We start from the raw sequence: 24,142 nt of genomic DNA, 5'->3' as shown, positions 1-24,142 counted from the left end.
TGGTTTGGAAATCTGGTGACCATGCGATGGTGGAATGATCTGTGGTTAAACGAGGGATTCGCTAGTTTTATCCAGTATGAATTTGGCGTCAATCACGTGATCAAGGGCTGGGACATGGTAACGGCATCGTTCGCATTCTTGTTGTTACCAAATTTTGTCATATGGCTAGTGTTTCAGGCCGATATAACGCGCGCTGTGATTGTCTTAGAGCAGCTAAAGCTACGCGCAAACAGATGCAACAACTGTCAACATTGTTGGCAGTTGTCGGTCTGGTAGATGTTGGATGTTGTTGGTAGTGGTGTCCAAAAGGATGCAACAACTTGCAACAATTTGAAGACATGCAATGTATAATGGAAGGATACGACCCATAAGACTTTGTAAACACGTGCATTTCCATGGAGATCATATTGTAATGCGCGTGCGTGGCCCCAACAGTGTTGGATACGTAAGGATACGTTTTCACTGGCGAAAAATGTCTGCGCATGAGTCGGACGATATGGCACGTGACGCGTTTCCGGGACTATCATTGGCTCTCGTGAAAAAAGCACTCCCTAGAGGAACAGAAATATGGCTGCCGTTTGAGAATCGGTAGCTTGTTGGTTTCCGTTCTTTTTAGAGCGATCAAGGCTAGTTTTAACGCCAGTTTCAAGTGGAATGTATTCGTAGAGAACGTCTATGTTGTGCAGGTCGTTTGAAAGTCCAATCCAACCAGCATCTTCGGAAAATTTGCTCCTGGAAAATTTTATTTCGTGGGATAAGAGCTGCGAAACAGGTGAGTTTTTTACGCAATTTTTAATGTGGAAAGTTTGTTGCCACCGGGTACAAAAAGTTACTGTAATGTGCAGAAAGGAAGATTCCTAAGGTTTCCGTTCATGTGTGAATTAGCTTGTACCAGGTGGCAGGGAAATGGCAATATTGTTCAACGTGAAGGTTATTTTTTTCTGCGTTACACCTTACGATCGGCACCTCTACATTAATGATCAATGATTCGATCAGATGTGAATTTGATTTTGAATGTGATTGTGTCATTGGGAACGTAACCCTAGCTAGTATCAAATATTTTAAATAGCTGCTTTTAAGGTCATTTACCCTTTTCTGGTGAAGGTCTAAGTTATTATACTTTTTAGCAGTCACAACTCAACGATCCTTGCGTTCAAGTAGTTTCCAAGTGATGGTCGGATTTGCAATTAATTCGAGTTTAAAATCAAAATCAAAATCCATGTTAGTTAAAATAATGTTTGGAAGAACAGAATTGTAGGTACAGATGTATATAGATATCTATAGATTCAGGTTCGTGACTGTTTTTGAAATCTATTGTTTTCCGGAAGCATTAATGATGTAATTTTGGTTTTAGGGGACTATCATGTGTTGTTGGATCAAGGAAATTCTGTTTTGAGTCAAGTATGGTTGACAGTGGATAGTTGTTCCTGAAAAGGCTGAAAGGAAGCTTTATTGCCTTGGACTTTTTTTGGTTACACCCCACATGTTTGGTTTTTTCTTAGATGGCAAAATTTATTAATATATTATGTGATTTGGAGCTGCAGCTAGAAACAGTGTCCCATGCATAAGGTCTCATTGGATTTGATGGCAGTAAAATACAGGCCTTCTGATAGGGTGCGATTAAAAAATGCAAATTATGCGATTTTTTCAGGGCAGATTGTGCGATTAGAAAGGCCAATTATGCGATAAATAATGTAAATTATGCGATTTTTTTCTCAGCAATTTTAAGCTTGTTTTATACGGTTTCAGGTTAAGAAAAACACTTTTTTGCTGCCCTAAAGACATTTTGAACACAAAGGAACAGTAATTATGTATCTCGATCGACATTAGTTGGGATAAATAAAAGTTGAAAAGTTGAAAGGACACAGCTAACATGCCAAATGAATGATCAAGGTGCTTGTCAACCGCGAACTTCCGAAGATGGTCAATCACCATAGGGCCATACCCCGATTTATACGAGAGAAAATAAGCCGCGGCTTCCTCTGGCCGCGGCTTACAGAAGACTCGAATGTTCACCCCATATAAATGGTACAAAATCTACGTTCACGTCTTTTTCAAGCCGCGGCTTATATTGACCTGGGAATATATATTCGTATAAATAGTTCCTTTTGCGTATTTTGTACACCGTGGCCAGAGTAAGCCGCGGCTTATTTTCTCTCGGATAAAAGGCCCTAATATTGCACGACGAGAAAAACATCAGTCCATCGTCCACGTGGAGCGTACCTGTGAGGTACTTTCTTGCTCGATTGTGAGCTGTCAGATCGAGCAGAATGTGGGAAGCGTTTTCACAACAAACTTATCCATGAGTAAGTTTTTATCAGTTTTCAACGAAAGAAACTACATTTTGCCGAAAAATCTACAACTTCGCTTATTTTTCACAAATCTCTTCCCTAAGAGAAGGCAACTGTGTCATTTCAGTGGTGTGTATATAAGGGCGTGTTTGTGTTGCACCAATAGAAGGAGACTCGTACCAGGTCCCCGACATGAAAAATAAAGCCTTGAACTTCGAATGTTTACGAAATCGAAGGTGACAAAGGTTTTTTAGCCTTTTTCCAAGATTAATCATCTTAAAAATGGCGTATTTATGCAGGAATTTCGAAAAAACGTCTTGATTTATGTTTCATTTTATGAATTTTGTGCGTCCTTTTGTGAATTATGCGATTTTTCGTGAATTGTGCGATCGGATGCGATTTGAGGTCGATTGTGCGAAATCGCACCATCGCGTAATATCAGAAGGCCTGATAATAACTTTGGTAAAAAATATGTTTAAAGTTTTTATCATAACTTCTCATCTTGGTCCTGCTGGACTTCAAACATGCTCTACCATTTTGCACAAGGAACTTGTCAATCAACCTTTACCATTTGGTGTATTTGCAATATGATCTTTGGATAGCAATTGATTTATTTTTCTTATCCCTTATGTGTAGATATCCTATGTTTGTCACATAGTTTTAAGCTTTTATTTCCTGTAGTGTATCTTTATTATAGTTAGCACATGACCCCACCAGCATGTATTATTGCTTTAATATTGATTGTGTTTGAATAAAGGATATCGTTGTCTTGTCTTGTAGATAATGCAAAACAGTGAGCCTCAGTTGTATTTGCATTATTTCTGAATGTTACTTTTAAAGGGCAAACCATTAAAAAGTGAACATAGTTGCAGGAGTTCAGGAAAAATATTCAAAATATTCATTTGTTCAAGTTCTTGAAGCAGGTAATTTAAATCTTGAAGAGTTTACGTAACGATATTTGGAATATACGCCATTTCTATTTGTTAATGTTTAAGTCCACAGAATTCATTTTCTTTATTTTGAGAAGTACTGTAAGACTGTTTACTTCATGGGTTCCCCATTGACGAGTAAAATCGTCTGGTGTTAGACAGAGCAAAATACTCTGGCTTTAGACAGAGTAAAATATTAAGTATGGCCGGTTTAGGGGTGAAAGCGTTAATTAAAGTGCGATCATTACTTTGACTTTCTTTTTCTTCATTTGAACCAAAACAAAGTGATTAATCATCACCTCCACCATTGCTATACAACTGCTTTGGCTTTTGGAACAAAGTATCAAAGTTTAAGCTGGTGGTTCAAGGAGTAAACTTTGCAAAAAAGTTAGGTTAAAAATATTTTTATGGTGTTTGAGTATTATTGTAGAACAATTTTGCATAGTATCATAAAAGTCATTAAATCAATGAGAATCCCAACATGAGGATGCATTTTGCTCAGGAGGGGTCTTTTTAAAAAAAAAAAACAACCCTAATCTTAAAGGTAACAGAATCTTGTTTTGTGTATGTAGGCTAAAGAAATCTGACCCCTTAGAGGAACCAGTTCTAAATTGACAAATGACTGGCATTTTATAATTCATAAGTAAAAGCTATTTGCTCGCTTACCAAATTGTTCTACAGTTCCATTCATTTTTCAGATTGATAGCCTTAAATGTACTGCAGCAACTCTGCCAGCTGTTTGGTCTCAGTATCATAAGCAGTACAAATCCACAAATTTTTCTCCAAAAAGGAACAACAAGAACAACAGTCATTTTTGTAAGGGAATCCCCCTTGGGGTAGTTTGTTCACTTCACCACCAGTGTTTAACACTATCCAGGGACTAAAGCAAGGATGGAAATTGAATACAGCTTAAATAAATTGGACCACATTTTTTAATTCTTACACTTACTGCATTCAACTTTAGTTTATTCATCCTTTGAAATGGTAGGAATGATTACTATTATTTACAGCAATTGCTAAAAATTCATTGCATCTAATGTTGAAATATTTTTTACATATGAATCTTAAGTATATATGAATCAATGGGTTAGTGCAGTTACCCTAACCCATCAAATGAAAGCTAAAATTTCAGAGAGTGCTTAGGCCTAATCACTGAAACGAGGGCATAGGCTTGATCAATAAATTATTGCTGTATTGACGGTGAGTCTCATTGACTAATTGACTCATGAATCATGGGCCCTCTTTACATCTGGAAAGGTTAACAGGTGTTATTTCTGTGAAGTCTTCTCCAGAAAACTGCAACATGGGATTATGCCCCTTTCAAATGTAGCTTTGTATGCTTTTGCTGAATGTTTTTGAACGATAATTACAGAAATATGAAGTTATGGTTTCTTTAAAGTTAAATCTAATGCAAGGGGATTAAAATTATTGAAGCAGCTGTGTTGCAACCAGAGTCCGCAAAGAGAGGTTAAATAATTTGTTGTACTGGAAGTACTTAGTAGGCCAGCGTGAAATTTGTGAAAAGTTTTGGAGGGTGGCACTGAATGATCACCTTCAACAAGTTTTCTAAACTTTGAAGATACCTAATTTTATATCCTCCTGCTGTTTTATTGCTGGAAGATAAAATCAATTCCTAATTAAGTATTTTTTGTTGTCACATTAACCCACTACAATGTGGTGAAAGTGTATTATTAGCTGTAGTAATATTTTGTTACAGTAAAATTCTCCCTGCTAGTAAGCTGGACTTCTGAATCAAATTCTCAACTTAGAATATTGTTGTTTTGGCTATTCAGAGTTAACCTAATCTATGTTTATTTCTATAATTTGGAGGAAAGCAAACAATTGGCATTTTGCTTGGAACAACTATAACAAATTATAATTGCACCTAAAAGGTTTTCCTCCTGGTGTACCCAATATGAGGTGCTATGACATGTTAAGTATGATTTTGGTTATTATTACTGCTAAATTCACTTTAAAATTTATTTTTGAATGACTGAAATACATTTCTAAATTTTCCCCTCGGTCTTAATAAATTTTCCTCAATGGACCACTTGAATGGCAATTTTAACAACTTAATTTTGAAAAACAATGCGAAAATCTTAACATTTTCTGTTAGATGCGGGCTCCCGCGGAAACAGTGTGTAAATATTTAGCTGGAAGAGAAACCATTTGGAAATTTAGTGGTATCTTTTTTGTTCCACTTTTTAAAAGATAAACGCATGAAATTGAAATCAAGATCGTAATCCATTAGCTGGTAAGCTCCACAAACAAATTTCCACTCAAACATTGTCACAGCAAACTAGACTCGCGTTGACCTTGAAATTGTTGAGAAATTTCCCTCGTAGCACTGTTGGCTAAAAAGTACGGTGGGCCACAACTAAAAAGAGAATCTCGCTGGCATAAAAACGCACTATGCAGTCAAAACATTTGTCCGTTTTACTGGCCTGAAAAAAGGTTTTTTTTTAATCGACGGAGATCGGATAAAGGGCTCGTATTTCGTGTCAAGCCAACTTCTCGTTTGCATTTAGATTAACATTTAGAATATCTATACAGAAAGTATCCCAAACATTAAAAAAAGCTAACCTTAGGCCTAGAAACTTTTCTTTAGTCCTAATTAGGCCTGTTAAAGGTTAGCTTTTATGAATGTTTGGGAGCCATGTTTGATTTGAGCTATTGAAGTCACATGACAAGGCTTCGACCAATCAGACATTTTTCGCCAGTGAAGGATACGTTGTGCAAACGGGTGCAATATTGTTGTGCTACGCTTCAGTGATAACGGAACAAAAGAAATGTTGGGAGTTGTTGGCTCAAAAGTTTGAACAACTTGCAACAGGGTGTGCAAATGGGCGCAACAGGTAACAGCCAACAATGTTGGGAGTTGTTGCACGGCAATATTGCGTCCGTTTGCTTGGACCTTAATCTCTAGGGCATTATTTTCCCATAATGCCCACGGGCCGATTATTGATTGTGCAAGTTGGTTTTTCTAACCGTTCTGTTAGCCATGTTATAAACAACTTAATAACCTTGACCGTTCGGTCGTTACAGCAAAATCTCAAACCTCGGCCTAGCTGTATCTCGCTCGATCAATACGGCAAAGCCCCAGTTTGAGATTTTGCCGTAACGACCTCACTCTCAGTCATTAACTAGTTAGCAATCCAATATACCTCATTCATAAATGGCGGTTGTTTTATTATTCTTTTGCTAATGTGCAAATTCAGTAGCCTACCAAGCCTCATTTTAGAGCAAGAGTTCTTTTCAATTCACTGTACGGTATCGAGACTTGGTAGGATAATTTGCACTTGGACAAAAGAATTATAAATTGACCGCCATTTATAAATAAGGCCAAATAAAATATCTCATCTCCTTTTATTGTCATTCGCGACAAATTAGAGAACATCCGTCAGTTGAAACTATGGTCACCTCCTATCGTTTCGAAACAACATGTTACACGATCGTTGTGTTACCAATACGCCATTTAAGAATGATTTCAGCCCCACTTTCAAAACAAAGACAGTAGCAGAATGTTTGTGATCGTCATTAGATCAACTTGGAATAATTAAAATGAAAACCATTTTTTAGTGGTCCAAATCCTAGGACTTTAAAATAAAAAAGATTACTTTGAAAGCACTAGAGAGAAAATTTACAGCCTCGCAAGCTTTAACTTCGATTTCGAGCTTTGATTGAATGAAAAAATAGTTACCTGTGAAGAGAAGAACAAGTATATCTTCTCCGTCTTCAGACTTTGACTTGACCTATTCTTTCACCAAGTTTGTAAATTAGAATATGCATCCTCATTTGTTTGCTTTAGTTCAGTGAAATTGAATTTTTTGTCACAGCGCGACGAAGTTGTAGCTACCAGCTGGCTGGCTGCGTTGGAAGCTGATTCAGCTTGGTCCTCTCATCCAATCAGCGTACAGGTTCACAGACCGGAAGACATCGATGATATATTCGACACGATCTCTTACAAAAAAGAAGTTACACAAAACGTGCGCCGTCTTTGTTATAGTTGTACATGATGTAAGGCTCGTTTGAAACCGGCCAAAACCTGGCCCAGTCATCAGAGAACACGCTTGGCAATAACGTAGTTATGTGAGGGCTGACTTCTGCCGCGCTCTCTCTCGCCGACTGACATTAGGGGTGCAGGGATGGCGCAGTGGTGAGAGCACTCGCCTCCCTCTGATGTGGCTGGAGTTCGATTCCCAGACTCAGCGTCATATGTGGGTTGAGTTTGGTGTTTCTCTCCGGGTACTCCAATTTTTCCCTCCGCTCAAAAACCAACATTTGACTTGATTTGTGTTAATTGTTGATTTCAGTTTACAGTGTCCCCAATTAGTGCTCCAATGCTAGAACAACTAGACACTTAAATAAAGTTCCTTTCCTTTCCTTTCCTTTCAACAAATATTCCGAAGGATTCGAGCAAGAGATCAGACTGCAACATCGTGGACTGCGGCTCTACTGAGAAACAGGAGAATGGCTTGGTCCTCACAAGTCTCCTTGAGCTCAGCACCCGATCGGGCAATTGGAAAGTCGTCAGTCTCCTATCACCTGCTCTCAGTGTTTTCCTAGTACGCCAAAATCGCCGGTAGTTAAGCAGTGCGTCATGGTTTTTTATAAAGTAATTAGGATAGTAAGTGCACTGGAATTTTCCAAGGTGAGGTGGCTCAAACCAGTTTCAACACTTGATAGAAACGTTCTTATCAGCAAGATTGACATTACAACACTTTATCACTTAACAGCAATGTTATGCTACCATATCAAACATCAATTATTGCTTAAAATGATTCGGTCACTTTTGGTGACGTAAAAAAGTTACCTTGGCAACAGGTAAGCTCTGCGAAAACACCCTATATTTCGGCTTTAGCTGCTCATATCTCAAAAACGAACTCGGTGACCCCCATGTATCAGCATGCCAGAATGAAACTTTCTGCAAATTTAAAATAAAATGCTCTGGAGCGGATTCAGAGCCACCTTAAATAATTGAAAATTTAAGTTAGCTCTGAATCCGCCCCACAGAATTTTTTTAAACTTTACAGAGTGTTTCATCTTGGCCTGTTGATAACTTCTGTGCAATAAAAAATTGGGGTCACCGAGTTCGTTTTTCAGGAACAAGCAACTAAAGCCAAAATATAGGGTGTTTTTTCAAGGCTTTCATGTTCCCAGGGTAAATGGTTACCTCACAAAACTGACTGCGTCTTGTTCAGCAATAATTGATGTTTCACATGGTACATACTACATTGCTGTTACGGGATAAAGTGTTGTAGTGTCAATGTTTCTAAAACAAGGTCTCCAATCTCAAGGTCCTTCGAATAACAAAGTGTTGAAACTGGTTTGAGCCACCTTAATGGTTCGGCATTACCAACTTTAGAATTTTGAGCGAGAGCTGGATGGAGGAGTCGAAGAAAACTGACGTCAAAGACTTATTAGTTTAAGAATGCAATGCGTCTTTAAGCGACTGAATTAATATGCGGCACGGGTGTTTCGGGCTTTCAGGTTTTTAAACTCGTGTTTTGCATACATAATAAACTGCGTTTACAGGCTGAAATTTTAAGCTATTTAGTGAATGAAGTCACTTTTCCCTAGAGTCCAGTCGGTCAGTTTGAACGTGAGTAATGGCGGACCGTGAAATCAAAAACTTACAGTCGAAGAAAACAGCCTCTGGATAAAAATCAAAGCTCAATTTTTTTCCAGGCAGGTGTTAAGCAAACACACTTTCAAAATGTGAAGAAAAAAAGGAAGTGATTTTTTGATCATAGTACCACTTTAAGCTCTTGATCTGTGCACATGCTTAAAATTTCCTTGAGATCATATCTTTACCACATATAAGACACAGTGCTCAAATTTTAATAACAAATCGATCAACTATGTTTGTGAGGAGTACTGTAAAAAGAGAAATTTGCTGATACGGCCTGATATGACGTCACTGTTGCACGTAGCAACGTCCCGTCTCGCAACAGTAGAGAAAGGAGTTAGTGCTGTGCAAAGACTTATTCCCAGCTCCGAACATTTATTCTAATTTTATTTTTTCAGGTCTTTTAGATACGACGTTCTATCCGAAGCCATGAAAAGCGGTCAAAGAAAGGACATCAATGAAATACTTGCACTCTTATTTAACAGGTTAAAGAAAAGGTCTTTTGAAAGGTAAAAGAGGAATTATGCTAAACTTCTAAGACATAGAAGATAATGGTTTTAAAGATATCTCTCGGCCCCCTTTTTTTGTGTGTGTAGGAGAAGGAGCAATGACTGCAATATATTTATTTCCTTCGCGAAATGAAGCTGTAGTCGTGGTTTTGGGCAGTTCAGTCAAACCCTTCTTTTACTTCTTCTTTCTCTTCGTCTCTGTTTTTATGCGAGTCCAGTTGCGAAATATTTGTGTTGTCATTTAGGAATTTCCTGGTCACAATTTTACTTTCCTCACATCCGAAGGGGTCTAAGGGACCGGTCATTATTTATCTAGAGGGGGGGAGGGAAAAATATTTTGATAGATGAAAATTTTTGCCAGGCCTTCCCTCCTCAGGTCTAAAAATGGCAAGTAGCCCCCCCCTCTTAATTCAATATTTTATTGATGACCGCCCCCCCCCCAATTATTCCACTTAAGATTTTATTTCTGTATTTTTTTCGTATTTGCATCACATGGACATGACTAGCCAATGCCAAACAATACACATGGCGAATGTCTGGTATGAGCAAAGACGAAGGTACCTTGTAAATCATTGAAATGTCATTGCTTAGCCTATCAGATAGCCTCTTTGCACTGGATGCCCTTCCAGCAATAGGACAAATTATGGACAAGCTTGAAAAGTGATGGTTAAGTACTGGTTGGAAAAGTACTGGTTCTATAAAGTAGTGTTTTGTTTCAGTACATGCAGTGTAGGAAAAATAGTCCTTTCCAGCACTGGAAAAGTTATATATCTTCTAAAGTTGCCACCACAAGATTTGCAATCAAAGTGCCACTTTTCAGATGTTGGACACCAAATATAAATATTTTTTCCAATATATTTTCCAAGGTGCAAAGCAATATATTTTGTGTTCTCTTATTCATGTTTTATTACTTCATGGGTTATTGAACCAACAAATATTTTGTTGATTTTGATATTGAATGCAGCCAAAATCAAACACTGAAACAGGCTGATCTGGATTTGTCTTTTATGAAAGTGTGAAATATTAAAGCAATGAAGTTTATGACAATATTCTTCTAAATGGGTTGTCCACCTTCATCACCTAAATCTTTGAAATAAATTTATTTCGTAAAAGTAATCCCATTTGCAAAAGCATAGACAAGATCCCTTGCAAAACCTAAGAAATGATGACCCCCCTATTAATTGTTTAAACGAAAATTAGCCTCCCCTCTAGCCAATCTAAAACAGCCTTGACACCCCCCCCCCTCCTTCTTTCTCCCCCCCCCCCTCCCTCGCTCTACATAAATAATGACCGGTCCCTAACAGTGATAACATTATTCAGTAAGACTGAACGATGAAATGATATATGAAATGAATAATATATTGAACTGCGGATATCGTAAATCAAGTGAAGCTATGATCCTTGCAGTTATGAACGCAATTTTAGCAATTGTGACGAGAAGCCTGAGAAATTCAGCACTTCAACGAGGTTTAAACCCATCACCCTCGCGATACCGGTGCGACGCTCTAACCAACTGAGCCATGAAGCCACTGAGTTGGGAGCTGCGGATATGAAAAACTGGTATAAACGCCGCGACCTGAAGGATTCTGATAGATGCAGACAAATGACGCCGCAGTGAGGGAAAAACCCTTTTAGGCTTACTTTTCATGTGATCAAAGGCTGTGTGATCCACTTCAGTCACGAATGTAGCAATCACTGAAGTCACTGAGGTGGTGTCGATGCTGTTCAGAGTGCAACGACGTCTACAATTCCGAACAAAATTGTAATTGCATTTTAAGCGTATTTTCCATATCTCAACGGCTTTGTAGCAAACGTTTCCAGCGCGCGAGAAGCGAATTCGTTTTTTCTGGCCGCACAAGAATAGGGCGAGCGCAACAACAACAAAATTGGAGGGGAAGGGGAGGAGAAAACAATATTGAGACATTTTGCGCTTCCTTCTGAAAAAAACAATGGGAACTTTAAGATCTACAAAGGCGACGTCGACAAAACGTGACCTCAAAATATAACTCTGCAATATCGTAACCTCTTTTGCGATATTCCATCTTTTTGACGTCGTACAATGTGGATGAAGTATCCTAAAAATAAATTGGTGTGAGCGGTTTCAGCGTAAGAATAGAGAATAAAGGATTGGCAGTTGTATGCTCGCGTTCGCGCACCGGTGGCTCAGTTGGTTGAGCACCGGCCGGGCTGTCACGCGGGAGGTCGTGAGTTCACCTCCAGCCTGACCAACACTCAGGGTCTTAAAATAACTGAGGAGAAAGTGCTGCCTTTGTGATTACATGTACATCTGCAAATGATTAGACTCTATAGTCTTCTCGGATAAGGACGATAAGCCGGAGGTCCCGTCTCACAACCCTTCAATGTTCATAATCTTGGGGGACGTAAAAGAACCCGCACACTTGTCGCAAAGAGTAGGGCATGTAGTTCCCGGTGTTGTGGTCTGTCGTCTGTGGTATATACAGAGGGCCATGTGTTAGAAAACTCTTTACTGGTTTAATCATGTATTACCCTCTCAAAATAAAGAATATTGTATTGTATTGTATTGTATTGTATTGTATTGTATTGTATTGTTCAAGTTGTCGTTAAACCCTCAGATCTTGCCTCGGTGATTTCCTGTCGTTGTTATATGCAGAGCAACGCAGAATTTTGAGCTAAAGTGCGTGTCGCATCTGCAGCGCCATTATTTTTTCTCTTTTGACCAATCATATTACTGTTTTCTTTAACGTCGCCGTCGTAAGTCCCTATTACGTTAGGAGGAGGAGGACGCTTAGGAAAAGTGGGCATTGCCGGGCACCTTTTCCAGAAATGATAAAAAACTTCGAATAATTAGGTTTTCTCCAGGATTGTAGCTTCGTTGCAGTCGTGAAGGGATTTGTGCGGATTGTTCCGTGACTGACTCACGCGGCTGGAACTTCTTATTTTGAGATGCGAAAACCACAAATTTCATTTCCTGTCTGCAGCCTTCCGAATGTTGGACCCAAATTCCGGTACTTGGCTTTCTCTTTTGGAGCGAACAAGTCTAACGAGAAAGACTGGGACTATCTGTGGTCAGTCTATCAACAGTCGCCTTTTGATGCAGACCGGAAGTATTTAATGACTGCCATTACGTCATTCGACACTGACAGCATCAGATCGAGGTACCTGACTTGTGGAAGAGATTAGTATTTGCACTTTCTTCTCAGGCACAAGCTTCTGTGAATTTGTAAGCAGCGGACAGATTTATTGTTTTACCTTTAAACAATCTTTAAGCTCATTTCTGCGGAGCATGGATGAGTTTTCGAGACGAGTGGCATTTTTGCAGACTCTTTCCGTATAGTAAGTTCCTCGAGAATATTGGGTCGTTCCAGTATTTTGTGTGGAGAAAAGGAACAATGGTTGCTTTAAATCTGGCGCCAAACAACTGTTAGCCCTCCACAAAGGACTGGAACTACCGCGAATAATGCTTTCCAACGGAACAAAGAGTAGTTGGAAAGCGTGTTCGTTACGGTTCGTAGCATTACTATAATTCAAGGTATTCACATTGTTTCTGAAATAAGGCTTCACATATTTTGAACAATTGTTTCGTATTTACTTTTTGTTCATGATTATGTAACTGCTTATATTATATGCTAATTATTTGGTATAAAAAGTAGAATTTCTAGTTTTCACTATCTCGCCTTCTGGACTGCCACCAAGAAGTGTATCCTAACTTTATATTAGTTAGAAAACTTAAAGCTCTAATCCTAGGAGCTGAAATGCGTTGCATTCGATCGAGGAATACGTTCCCGGGTTTTTTCCCACTGGGTTTTTACCCCGGGTTATCGTATCGGGCAACGTATCGCCGCTGTATTATTCCGTAGGTTTTTTCCTAGTTTCCGGTTGTGCGAATTTTTTCACTTATGTACTGCCCTTGCACTTAAATTTTTTGACTACGGTTATCTATATAATACATTTCGTCTAGATAGATGCATTTCTATGTACATTTTTCAGGCTACACCTGTATTGTCAACTATATTCGCACTTGCACATTGATGTTCATGTATTGTCAATATGGTTTCACAAGCTCGTTCACAGTGTAAGACTATGTTGGTTAATAAAGCGCTGGTCCTGTCTGTCCGAAGGCACCATGCACGAGTCACGCACCAGATTATGTTGTTGGTGTTGTCTAGCGCCGGCGCGCTGGGTGCGAAGGGTAGTAATGAATGCAAATTGTCGTCATGCAAAAGAGGTGTGAACAACTGCTGATTGGTGCAGTCGACCTGCACTTTGGTCAGCAACTGAGGTGTGTCAGCAAAGAAGAAGTTTCTGTTACCTGGTTTTCTATGCCATTTGGTTTGTAAAAGTTGCTTTTCAACCGTTCATTAGTTTGATTATTGCTCAAAATCTTACAGCACATGTACAAGAAACAAAATTACCTAGAAGCGTACAAAATTCGAGCTTTTTAAAAAAAGCTCGAATTTTAATCAGGTTCGACTTTAGCGCGAAAACTTAATAGACGGCAAGTTACCTTACAATTTGCCTTAGAATGTTAGACAGGGTTCGTTGCAACGGTAGTTCACTGCATTGTCGGAAATAGGATCGATTGTATATCCATTCTAAATTTAGTACTCATCGTTCGCTTCATTTGTAAGGTTTGTTTATGTTTGGTGACCCAACCAATCATATCAAATTTTGTTGGTTCTCTACTCTCCACCGAAAGGTTTTCTCCGGGTACTCCGGTTTCCTCTTTCCTCAAAAACCAACATTTTGACTTTCATTTGTTTCAATTGGTAATTTCAATTTACAATGTCCCCAATAAGTGCTCCAGCCGCGCTAGAACGACTTGACACTTAAATAAAGTTTCTTTCCTTTCCTTTCCTTTCTAGGGTGTGCCAGAACAATAGAATCTTTGACCTTTTCATCCATTTTTCATTCGAGTTTAGAAGGGGCCTTTTATTTGATCCTTGTTTAACAATCATTGCTTGCTTGCAAAAACGAAGGATACTGTGGAAGAAGTGATAACCTTTTATCCATTTTTCACTCGACAGAAATCTGCTCCTGAGTTTAGATGACAGCAAAGTCCGTCCTCAGGATAGCCTTTATTGGATAGAGCAAATTAACAAGGGCATGAGCAAACCAGATCCAAGATGGAGCTTTATAGTCAGCAACTGGAAAACTCTTGCAAGAAGGTAAGATGCAAGGCGATCCTCAGTTTGTCAATGGGCTAGTGTGTTTCCATGAGATCTAAGTGACTAACGAGAACTTGAGAAAAGGGACCAACATGAAAAAACAATGTAGCAAAAAAAAAAGTCTCCGTTTACGTCTTTTGATTTCGTGCATTTTTGTTTTAGTGAGCCATTGACAATGCCTGACAACTAAAGATGTGTTTATTCTCTATTTCCGAATGCTCCATAATACACTTTCTTTGCCCTCCAATTTTTGCATAAACTATTGTTTTCAAATGCTCTTGAGAATATGCAGTGTCACCAAGAGCATTTGAGAAAAATAGTTTATGCAAAACCTGGGGGGGGGGGGGAGGGGTCAAAGTGTATTCTGGAACATTCGAAAATACAGAATTCCTGTCGTCGTCGTTGTAGTAATTTATGCCCTGGAAAGCTATGGGGATGTCTTTTTGTTTTGGCACCGACAGGTATGGGGGAAACTACAAGTTTGGAAATCTTGTCAAAGCAGTTGCAGGAAGTTTTCACACGACAAAGCAGCTCAAGATGGTAAGTAAAACAGTCTCAAAAATGTCAAAAATAAAACTGAGAAGTGTTAAATCAAATGGCACAAATTTGTATACAGTGGAACCCCGCCTTACAGCCACCTCGGTAATACGGTCACCTCGTTTATTGCGCCGAGCAACTTTTTTTGGCCCGTTAAAACGGCTATACTTTCTCTTATAGAAACCCTCGTTAATGCAGTCACCCGTTAATATTGCCAACGGCCACAATTTTAAATACCAAACAGTAAAATCCTCTTTTATTTCACACACCCTTCCTCCCACCTCCACTGTATACCAGTTTGTGCCACTCGCGCTAAATTTAGAAAACCAAAACGCCTGTGACATGACAATTTCATTGACCTTTGTAGTTTACCACGGTAATCGAACAGCCAAGTTACTTTACTGACAAAGTACTGTCAGCAACACTCCTCCCTGTTTTCATTACAAACATGATCTTGATACTACTGTAACATCCAGTAAGGCAAGTTTCGAAGGGATTAAGTCATTGTGCATTTATCAAAAACATGATTGATACTTTTAAGTCTTTCGGTTATGTAATTACGGCGGCACCCTTTTTAGAAGCATAGTGAACTGGGCCTGTTCTTGTTTTGATTTTAGGCTCAGAACGTACAGTACACTTAAGAATTTTAAGTGATTTACCTACTGAGCGAAGTTTCAAGTATTTTATACAATTACTTTACGTACATTCCTGTTGTTTATTAAAGAGAAAAGTTGTTCAAGAAGTGCAAATGCGATATTTTACCTTACCCCGGTAATAAGGCCGCCCCGTTCATACGGGCAATTTTTTTAGGCCCGGTGATGACCGTATGAACGGGGTTCCGCTGTGTAACAATTGCAAGAATCCCCATGATTGAAAGAGAGGAAACATGTGACATACCAAACTAATCTTGAGCTAGAACCTTTGCAACAATGAAGAACCTCAGTAATTCAAACGAAACGTACCATGTTTCAAAATTCCATCGAGCGGGAGATAATCATTCGGCTATTTGCAATACGAGGCAACGTTAAATTCAAAGTTGACGAACTGTGCGAAAAAGTTCGCCCGACAGTCATTTTGCTTTGTTGTGACAAAATGATGTTACGCGTTAATGCTGACCCGGGCCCGCAGGACACGCAGAATGTCACACCGACCTCCACTGTTCAGCCCGGGGTGTCGCTCTTTTGGTTAAGATGTAAGGCGGAGAGTTTGAATCGCAGCCATTTTAGCTAACCGAGAGGAAAGGAGAATCTGGTCCCGTACGGGATTAGCCGTCATGCTATCTGACATTGGTTAACTATCCAACTTCCGCGCTCCAAGCTCACGAAACTCATCAGACCAAGGAACTCCCCGCTCACTCCCAGGCTTCGTAACCCACGGGTCGATGGTAAGGCCATAGAGCCCCTGTAATTGAGCGCTACAGCAGAAAAAGTGACCTCATTCGTACTGTAACGATCTCGTATCCACACTCGGATAGACGGGGTGTCATAGTATTCACACTTACTGCCGTGGACCCGTGCTAGATCAGCATTGTCGCCAGCGATCGTGACGTCCAGGACAGTCACAGCAGAATCGCGCGCTAGGACCAAATCTGGCCTCCGTATCCCCGCCGGAGTGGGAATAGCAGGCTCGCAGGCGATGTTGTACCCTTTCTGGCTCGACCAGATCAAGAATCTTATCGTGCCGTGCAATTCAAGGTACGTGGGTCCTGGGACACGCCTGTAAGATGTGCCCCAAAGATTGGATTCTGCCGCAGCAGTCGCATCTAGTCGAGGCCTGGGGTTGTCCCAGGGATCTTCTTAGCGCGGTGTCAATCAGGCGGTGCCAAACGGGAGGAAGCGAGCAAGTTATGGTGAAAAAGAACGGGGTGAAAATTAACGGGAGATTCGAGAAACATCCAAAAAGTTATAGGGCACTTATCGGGACTTTCCAGGCCTTTTTCGAGTACACAATTCCCCCTTGTGTCTTGAGAACGGCGTGGTTTATAGTGGTCAAATTCCACAATCATTTCGCTTTTTGTTATCTTGAGACACGAGCCCATGAGTAGGAGCTCCAGTCCCTCGGAGAGCCTGCTCGCAGGCTAGCGCTAGAGATAGGAAGCAGCTCTTTACAACCTCTAATGTCATTGGATTCCTTTAAATAGGACGTAGCTCTATTGTTTTTAGAGTTAGGGTCCATTTTTTCTTTTCTATTGTTTTTCGTGTCTATTGTTTTCTGAACCAATCCCGAGAGCCGTTGTAATAGCTGCGTACTGACCCTAGCGCTGTATCCTTGAGTCAACCTTAGTGCGTATCTTTCTATTTGTAGCACTAACCCTTAATTCAGCAGGACACTCACAGTTACATCAATTGGCTGCAATTTGCACAATTTGCGTACATTGTTTTTGCTGTTTTTGTCTTCGTTTAGACAATCACTTTATTTTCTGATTGGCCATTTAAAACAGCGCGTGCAGAGCCGAAGAACTCGTGGTGTTTTAAAAATTAAAAGATACGCGCAAAGGTTTACTTATGGGGCTTGTGTGGGAGAGGCAATCTCCTGCTCATGAGTTCCTGCTTGAGAACATTACAGACCAGCTTATCAAAAGAAAAATCCGTGTTATTACAAAAAAGCGAGTTTTGAACTACCTCCAGTTAAGTGCAGCAGATAGTGGATGTTAACGGAGGGAAACGAAATAAAGAGTCGTATTTATTACTGGCGACTCAAAGTTAACAGTCTGTATCTCCCATAATGCACTTGCAAAAATGGCGCGTTTCGACAACTTTGATCCTTTCAGTATAGCAGGGCTGCTGTCACTTAAACCTACAATTTTGGACCAAACTCTTGGCGAAAATTCCGGGTTAAACATCATTTGATATGAACCTACAAGAACCGTATATTCCGCCTTTCCACCATAGTGATGTTGATAATTATGTGGTGCAAAATGCTATCGGATAAGGGGAGGGGAGAATAGGGGAGAATTTATTCTTTTATCACACACACAAATTGGGGAATGAGCATTTACAATTAATTGTGGTGTGCCACATTTTCCCCACGAATTTTGTAGCTTAATGGTCTAGCTTCGAATCTCTGGAGCATCCGATGGGCTTACGAATCGCAGGCTCTTGTCCGTGTTTGCCTCCTGTTGGAAGCACTCGAATTTTTCCGAGTTTTTTCGAGCCACGATTGTCCAAAAAAATTATCATTCTATCTTCAGGTTAAGGACACATTTAAGGCCTTATCCTCTGGTGAACTGGCCCTCAGGGCGCAAAAACAGACCCTGGAAAAGATACGCCGCAATATCGCTAGCGAAACTTCTGACGACAAACGAGACGTTCATGTTTCATTGGTTGCAGGAGTTCTGAATAACGGGGAGAGGCTAAAAAAGGACCTCTAATGAGTTGTTTCTGTCGAGAGGATTCCTGTTACTGGAGACCACAGCCTTATATCGCAGTTTTAAGCAGAGCTCGCTTACACAACTAATGGCTAGTGCTTTTGCTGTCCAGTTGTTGCTGACAGAGGCGTAGCGTCCATATACGCACGTACGCCCGCGGCCGTGCGTACAGCTCAAATCCGGGAACCCTTATTCCATGGAGGCATTAGTTTTTAAAAATCATTATAAAATTTGGCCAAGTTTTTTAAATTTTAAATTAAGTGGTGTCTCTTTATGTGAGTATTTCCAGTATCTTTTCATTAACCCATACAGGCCTTGCCAAACGGATCCAACATCATCCAACATGGTTGAAAAGTTGCGAACGACAACTAGATGGCCAAACGAATGCAACGTGTTGGGTCCAGCATGTTGGACTCAAGGGTCTGGAACCAAAATCTACCTAAAATCCTTGGCGTTTTCAAGTTCCTTTTAAAATTATCAATAGAGTCACTCTCTCTCTCTGTCTCTCTCTCTGATAGCAAGAGGACGGCTCTTCCAGAATCTGGGAATTGAAACAGCAAATGCGCGGTCTCCAGAGGTCTTGCACCATGCAGGTGTGAGGAACCTTGTGAAGACCCAGGGCGTCACTGCGTAGGGAGTAGCGTCCTAGGGTCTTGACTTGCAAAAGATCCTGCAGATACTTTGGCGCCATGCCCCTGAGAGCTTTGAACACAAGAAGGGCTATCTGTTCGAAGAGAGATTGCATGCTCAAGCTTTCGTCGCTCAGATATTCAAGACTTGGCTCGTTCACCATTCTGAAGTTTGAACTGACTTGGCGACGCGCGAAACAGATGCAACGAAGAAACCATCACCATACCGATACCGTAGCCGCAGTGCAAGCGCGCTGCAACACTGTTAAAATGTGATGGCCAAACAAATGCCACACTCTTGTTCACTCCTTAGAACAAAATAAACGTTGAAAGATCATGGTTGAAGACGATGTTTGATGCATCATGGTGGCCAAACGAGTGCAACATGTTGGATTCAACAATGTTGGATGATGTTGCACTAACATGTTGGACCCTTTCAGCCAGGCCTTAACGGCAAGAAAGGTAGTACTGGACGAAAGCAAAAAAAAAAAAAAACCTCTACCCTTCGAGGCCCCCACACAGTGTCAGTCTTATCATCAGTCCCCAAGTTCTCGGTTATTTTTAAAAGAAATATGACTATGATGATGATGATGATGATATATGAACAGAGTTTGCGACGTCTTGCTCTCTGCTTGTATTGTAAACCTTCTGTTTGTGTTGTAGCTTGCTGCAGAGAAAACTCGACAGATAGATAAAATAAACAATTAACTACTGTATTTCCGTCGCATTTATTTATTGAAATGTCCTTCGAAAATAGTCGGATAGTAGAATTTGCCTGCAATGCCTTTAAACCACGCGAGCCGCGCTACTTTAAACAATCGCTACAAATAGACTCAATGTCAACCCAGGTGCGACACATATTTCAACGTAGTGTAAAACCCATTTTACACTACTATTTTAAATGTTTTATTTCTTTCCATTTATTGTGAAGTGCACTCCGACACAAAACGCATGGAAACTTGCAGCCAGGCTCCCTTTAAATTCGGTGGCCTTATTACACCGAGGCGGAGAAATAGTTAAAAGTTTTACAGATTAGTTCCATTAGGATGTTGTGGGCCTTTCTGCAGTTACCGGAAAGCATATTGTGTTTTTGGTCACTTGCGATTAGTCTTTATTTGGAGTTGTTTTGTTTCTTGTCTTTGCTTCTTTGTTTTACAAAAATTTCTGCTCCGGTACCTAAATAGTTTGGGAAACAAACGCAACTGTGATAAGATTTTGTTTATGTTGCTTTGGTTAATCATTCATTTGAGGACATTGGCATATCTGTACATGTTGTTATCGAAAAAGGTCATGGAAAGTTTGCGTCTATCCTCGCCTCACCCGTTGAACATTCCGTTGAACAAAGAAGAGCCTGTTTGCATGCTATACGTAATGTTAAATTCTTCTTTACTTATTGGTTCCACGTTATGATTGTTGTTGTGTTCCAATTTAAGTCAATTAAATATCATCGGGCGAATCATCTGTAGTTCCGGGCGAATAGGCTTTCGAGCGAAACATCCGGATACCGTGTCCTTATATCTCGGTTCCTCCATTCGAAGACATCGGACGGACAGCGTATTTGTTAGCTGGGTGCGATTAGGGTGGCCCTCATGCAAACTTCATGTCATCTTACCGAGATAGCTCAGTTGGGAGAGGGTCAGACTGAAGTTCTGAATGTCCCTGGTTCAAATATGGAGGGCTCAAATGAGCTCTGGAAATTCCCGGGTATTGGCAACAATTTTCCCCCATATTCTTCATCATCCGGTTTTACCATTTTTTTCCATTTTCCCTCAAAATCATTACAAAGGAAATCACCCCTGGAGCAAATAGTCTGAAAAGTCATTATATCTCGGTTCTTCCATTGCAATGCATCGGACCGACAGCGTTTTTTTTAGCTGGGTGCAATTAGAGTCGCGCTCATTTCCATTCCATGTCATTTTGCCGAGATAGCTCAGTTGGGAGAGTGTCAGACTGAAGTTCTGAAGGACCCTGGTTCAAATACGGGGGACTCAAATGAGCTCTGAAAATTCACGGGTCTCGACGACAATTTTTTCCCATTCCTCATCTTCCGGGCTTACAATTTTTTCAAAGGAAATCACCACAAGCGCAAATAGTCTGAGAAGTCCTTGTATATCGGTTCTTCCCTTGCAATGTATCCGACAGACACCGTCTTTTTTTATCTCGGTGAGATTAGGGTGGCCCTCATTCCTGCTCCATGTCATCCTGCCGGGGCAGCTCAGCTCTGAACTAAGGGTCCCTCAACGATCCAACATCACTTGGATCAGGTTGCATCAAAGGAACTCCGTGAAAGGCTTCTTCGGATCCTTTGATGCACCATGATCCAAATGATCTTGAATCAGTGATCCTTTTTCGGATTATCCTAATGGAACGCACCCTCACGTGGGTGCAATAGTGCAAATGCTATACCGATTGGTTTTATACCGTTGGGCTGCCTGGTACACAGGCATCCCACGGAATAATTTCAACAGTTTTGTTTTAAATTTTTGTGACGATCTCCTTAGTGGCAATTTTTACAAAAAAATAGACTTCATCCCATCTTGTCCCGTTAGCCTAGTGGGTATTGAAATTAGAAAGACGAAATTCTGCGACTCTAGGCTCGATTCCCGCCTCGAATACAATCGAATGTTATAGTGAATGCTACGTCGGTTATCATTTAGAGTCACTTCTGTTTTTTTCCGTTACTCTTAGTATTTGAATTCAAATTTGTTGTAACTACCATATTTTATCACATTTTTCCCAGTAATACGTCAACATCCATTTACTATTTATATGTACATAGAAGCAATCCAATGTAAACTCTCATTGTTTCTGGAGAAGGCTGGTACGTTTGGCCAGCCAAATATGGTACACCACTAAAATCAAATCTACGTGGTATCGGCTCTTGCTCAAAATACGTCGTTTAAGCTGAAGCGAAAGGAACAGTCAGTTTGAGATAAAGAAACAAGTGCTCTCCCATTTTAAACAGATGTTTTAACACCGCGCGAATCGCCAAAAACGAGCATGAAAGAGCGCGACACGTGAAGAGAGATGGAGGGTAAGCAACGATCTTGCATCATTCTCGTGTCCGGCGATTCGCAATAGGTTAAATGTTGTTAATTATGAACATGCCATGACATAACATTCGTATGTGATTTTTTTGGTTTTGTTCTTCTTCTTTCTTTCCTTTTATATGTCGATGAGTGCAATGTGTGATCATATTTGCCAGAACACTTCAGGCAGTTTTAGATGAAGCTGTCGATCGGGATACAGGTTAATGGCGGATCTCACAACTTGCGCGGGTAATTTAATTGGAACTTTCAAAGTGCTGCCATGACCAAAAGAAATCAATTTTTCTTTTTCTTGGGATTTCGAAACTATGTTAACTAAACTAAGGGACCCTAACTTTAAGCCTTGGTTTCAAAAAGACACCTGTTTATTTTAAATGGAATTTTCCCGTTTAATGTCCACGATTACTAACTCTAAAATATTGAGAGAGCTGGATCAAGGAAAAGATGACGTCAACGACTCAATGAATGCAATGCGTGTGTACGGACCTGAATTAATATGTAGCACGGGTGTTTCGGGCTTTTAGACTTTTCTTCTCGTGTTTTGCCTATATAATAAGCTGCATTTACGAGGTGAAACTTAACCTTGTGAGTAAATGACGTCTCATTCTCTAGATCCAACTCTCTTTATTTGGTCCAATCGGTCAGTTTTGAGCGTGAGTAACGGGACTGACCGTGAAATCCAAATCTTACACTCAAAATAAACAGCCTTTGGATAAAAATCAAAGCTCACTGAGCTTTAAAATTTTGCCAGTCAGGTGTTAAGCAAACAAAAAAAAAAAAGGAAGTGAGTTTTTTGATCGTAGTAGCACTCAAGAGGATGGTTTTTTTTGTGAGGAGATACGTAAAGCGAAGGTTACTCGATCGATTAACAGAATGGCTGGCTGACAGCCTAACTGGCTAAATGACTGACTGATTGACATTAAGGGGGGAGACTATTTTGTTCAACTGACTTAATGGCTGACTGGTTTGATGATTTCCTGTGACTGGATAGATGAGCGTCTGGTTAGACGACAGGCTTAACCGCTGACTGACTGATTGACTTTTTTTACCCACTAAATTAATTATTGGTCTTTTTGACGCAGATATTGACAAGAGCACAGAGCCTCGTCATGGCTGTTCGCAACTTTGTAACAACACCGAAGGAAGTTACAACTGTTTCTTCTTAAAAGGCTTCTTGCAAAAAGACAACAAAACTTGCGTTAGTACATTTTGGTGAATCAAACAAGTCTTTTTGGCTTATCGTGTTCCGTTAGTGAACGGCTTTTGGAGCCACAGGTAGCCACTCCTATCTCTGATGATTTTAGAGGTGGCTTTCGGCATTTTTGTTTGATCTCTAAAACAACGGCCTTAAAAACACGTTGAATGAAGCGTTGATTGCCGGAGCCAAGGGCGTAAATGGTTCACCGTGGGGCTTTCACTGTTACCAGCGCTTCATAGCACAAGAAACTGTGACGTGTAATTGAGTTTTGCCTTATTTTCCACATTCCAGACCACAACGTCATTTTGGACAGCTCCAAGCCAACAACGCTCTCATCTGGATTGGGAGCGTTCGTGGCGATGACGGGTATCACTGTGTTTATTATTCTTGGAACTGTGATGTGTAACTCACCGTGGCAAAATGAGTGCACAGGCTTGACCCGCGCGGGAATCACTTCCACGCAGGAGGTACTAATCAAATCGGTGTTCGAAGCAGAGGATGCGCACTCATTTTGCCGCGGTGTTGGTCATGTACGTGTCAAACGAAAAGTACGACCGCGAGGAGCTCGTTTGGCAGAGGTATGCAATTATCACGACATTAAAGACGTTTTGCTTCAAGCATGACAGGTAAAAAATTAATGATCTTTTTCTTGGAATTTTCTGTCATCATAAAAAGTATTCAGTCAATACTATGTCAGACTAAATGTGCACATCAATGCTTGAAATGTGAAATAGGGGTACACTTTTGTAAATTCTCTAATTCCGGGGCCTCTTAAAAGCTTAGTTGTAAAAAAACGTACCCTTGCAATCAACAAAAGGTACTTTTGAAGGGGTTAGCCCCCTCCCCACCCCCACCTGCA

The 24,142-nt window shown here is 40.4% G+C and overlaps 1 protein-coding gene and 1 pseudogene across 1 annotated transcript in view; one reads left to right on the top strand and one right to left on the bottom strand.

Moving 5' to 3' along the window:
• Positions 1-18,463, top strand: part of LOC138044733 (endoplasmic reticulum aminopeptidase 1-like) — a 27,485-nt pseudogene extending 9,022 nt beyond the window's left edge.
• The window catches only part of LOC138045523 (tetratricopeptide repeat protein 28-like), a 68,798-nt gene that overhangs the window by 32,362 nt on the left and 12,294 nt on the right, over positions 1-24,142 (bottom strand). The window lies entirely within an intron of this gene.

The sequence above is a fragment of the Montipora capricornis genome, chromosome 4 (genome assembly GCF_036669925.1).
Source record: "Montipora capricornis isolate CH-2021 chromosome 4, ASM3666992v2, whole genome shotgun sequence".
Taxonomy (NCBI): Eukaryota; Metazoa; Cnidaria; class Anthozoa; order Scleractinia; family Acroporidae; genus Montipora; species Montipora capricornis.
Note: the sequence above shows the minus strand (reverse complement) of the source record. Positions and strands in the feature narration are given on the sequence as shown.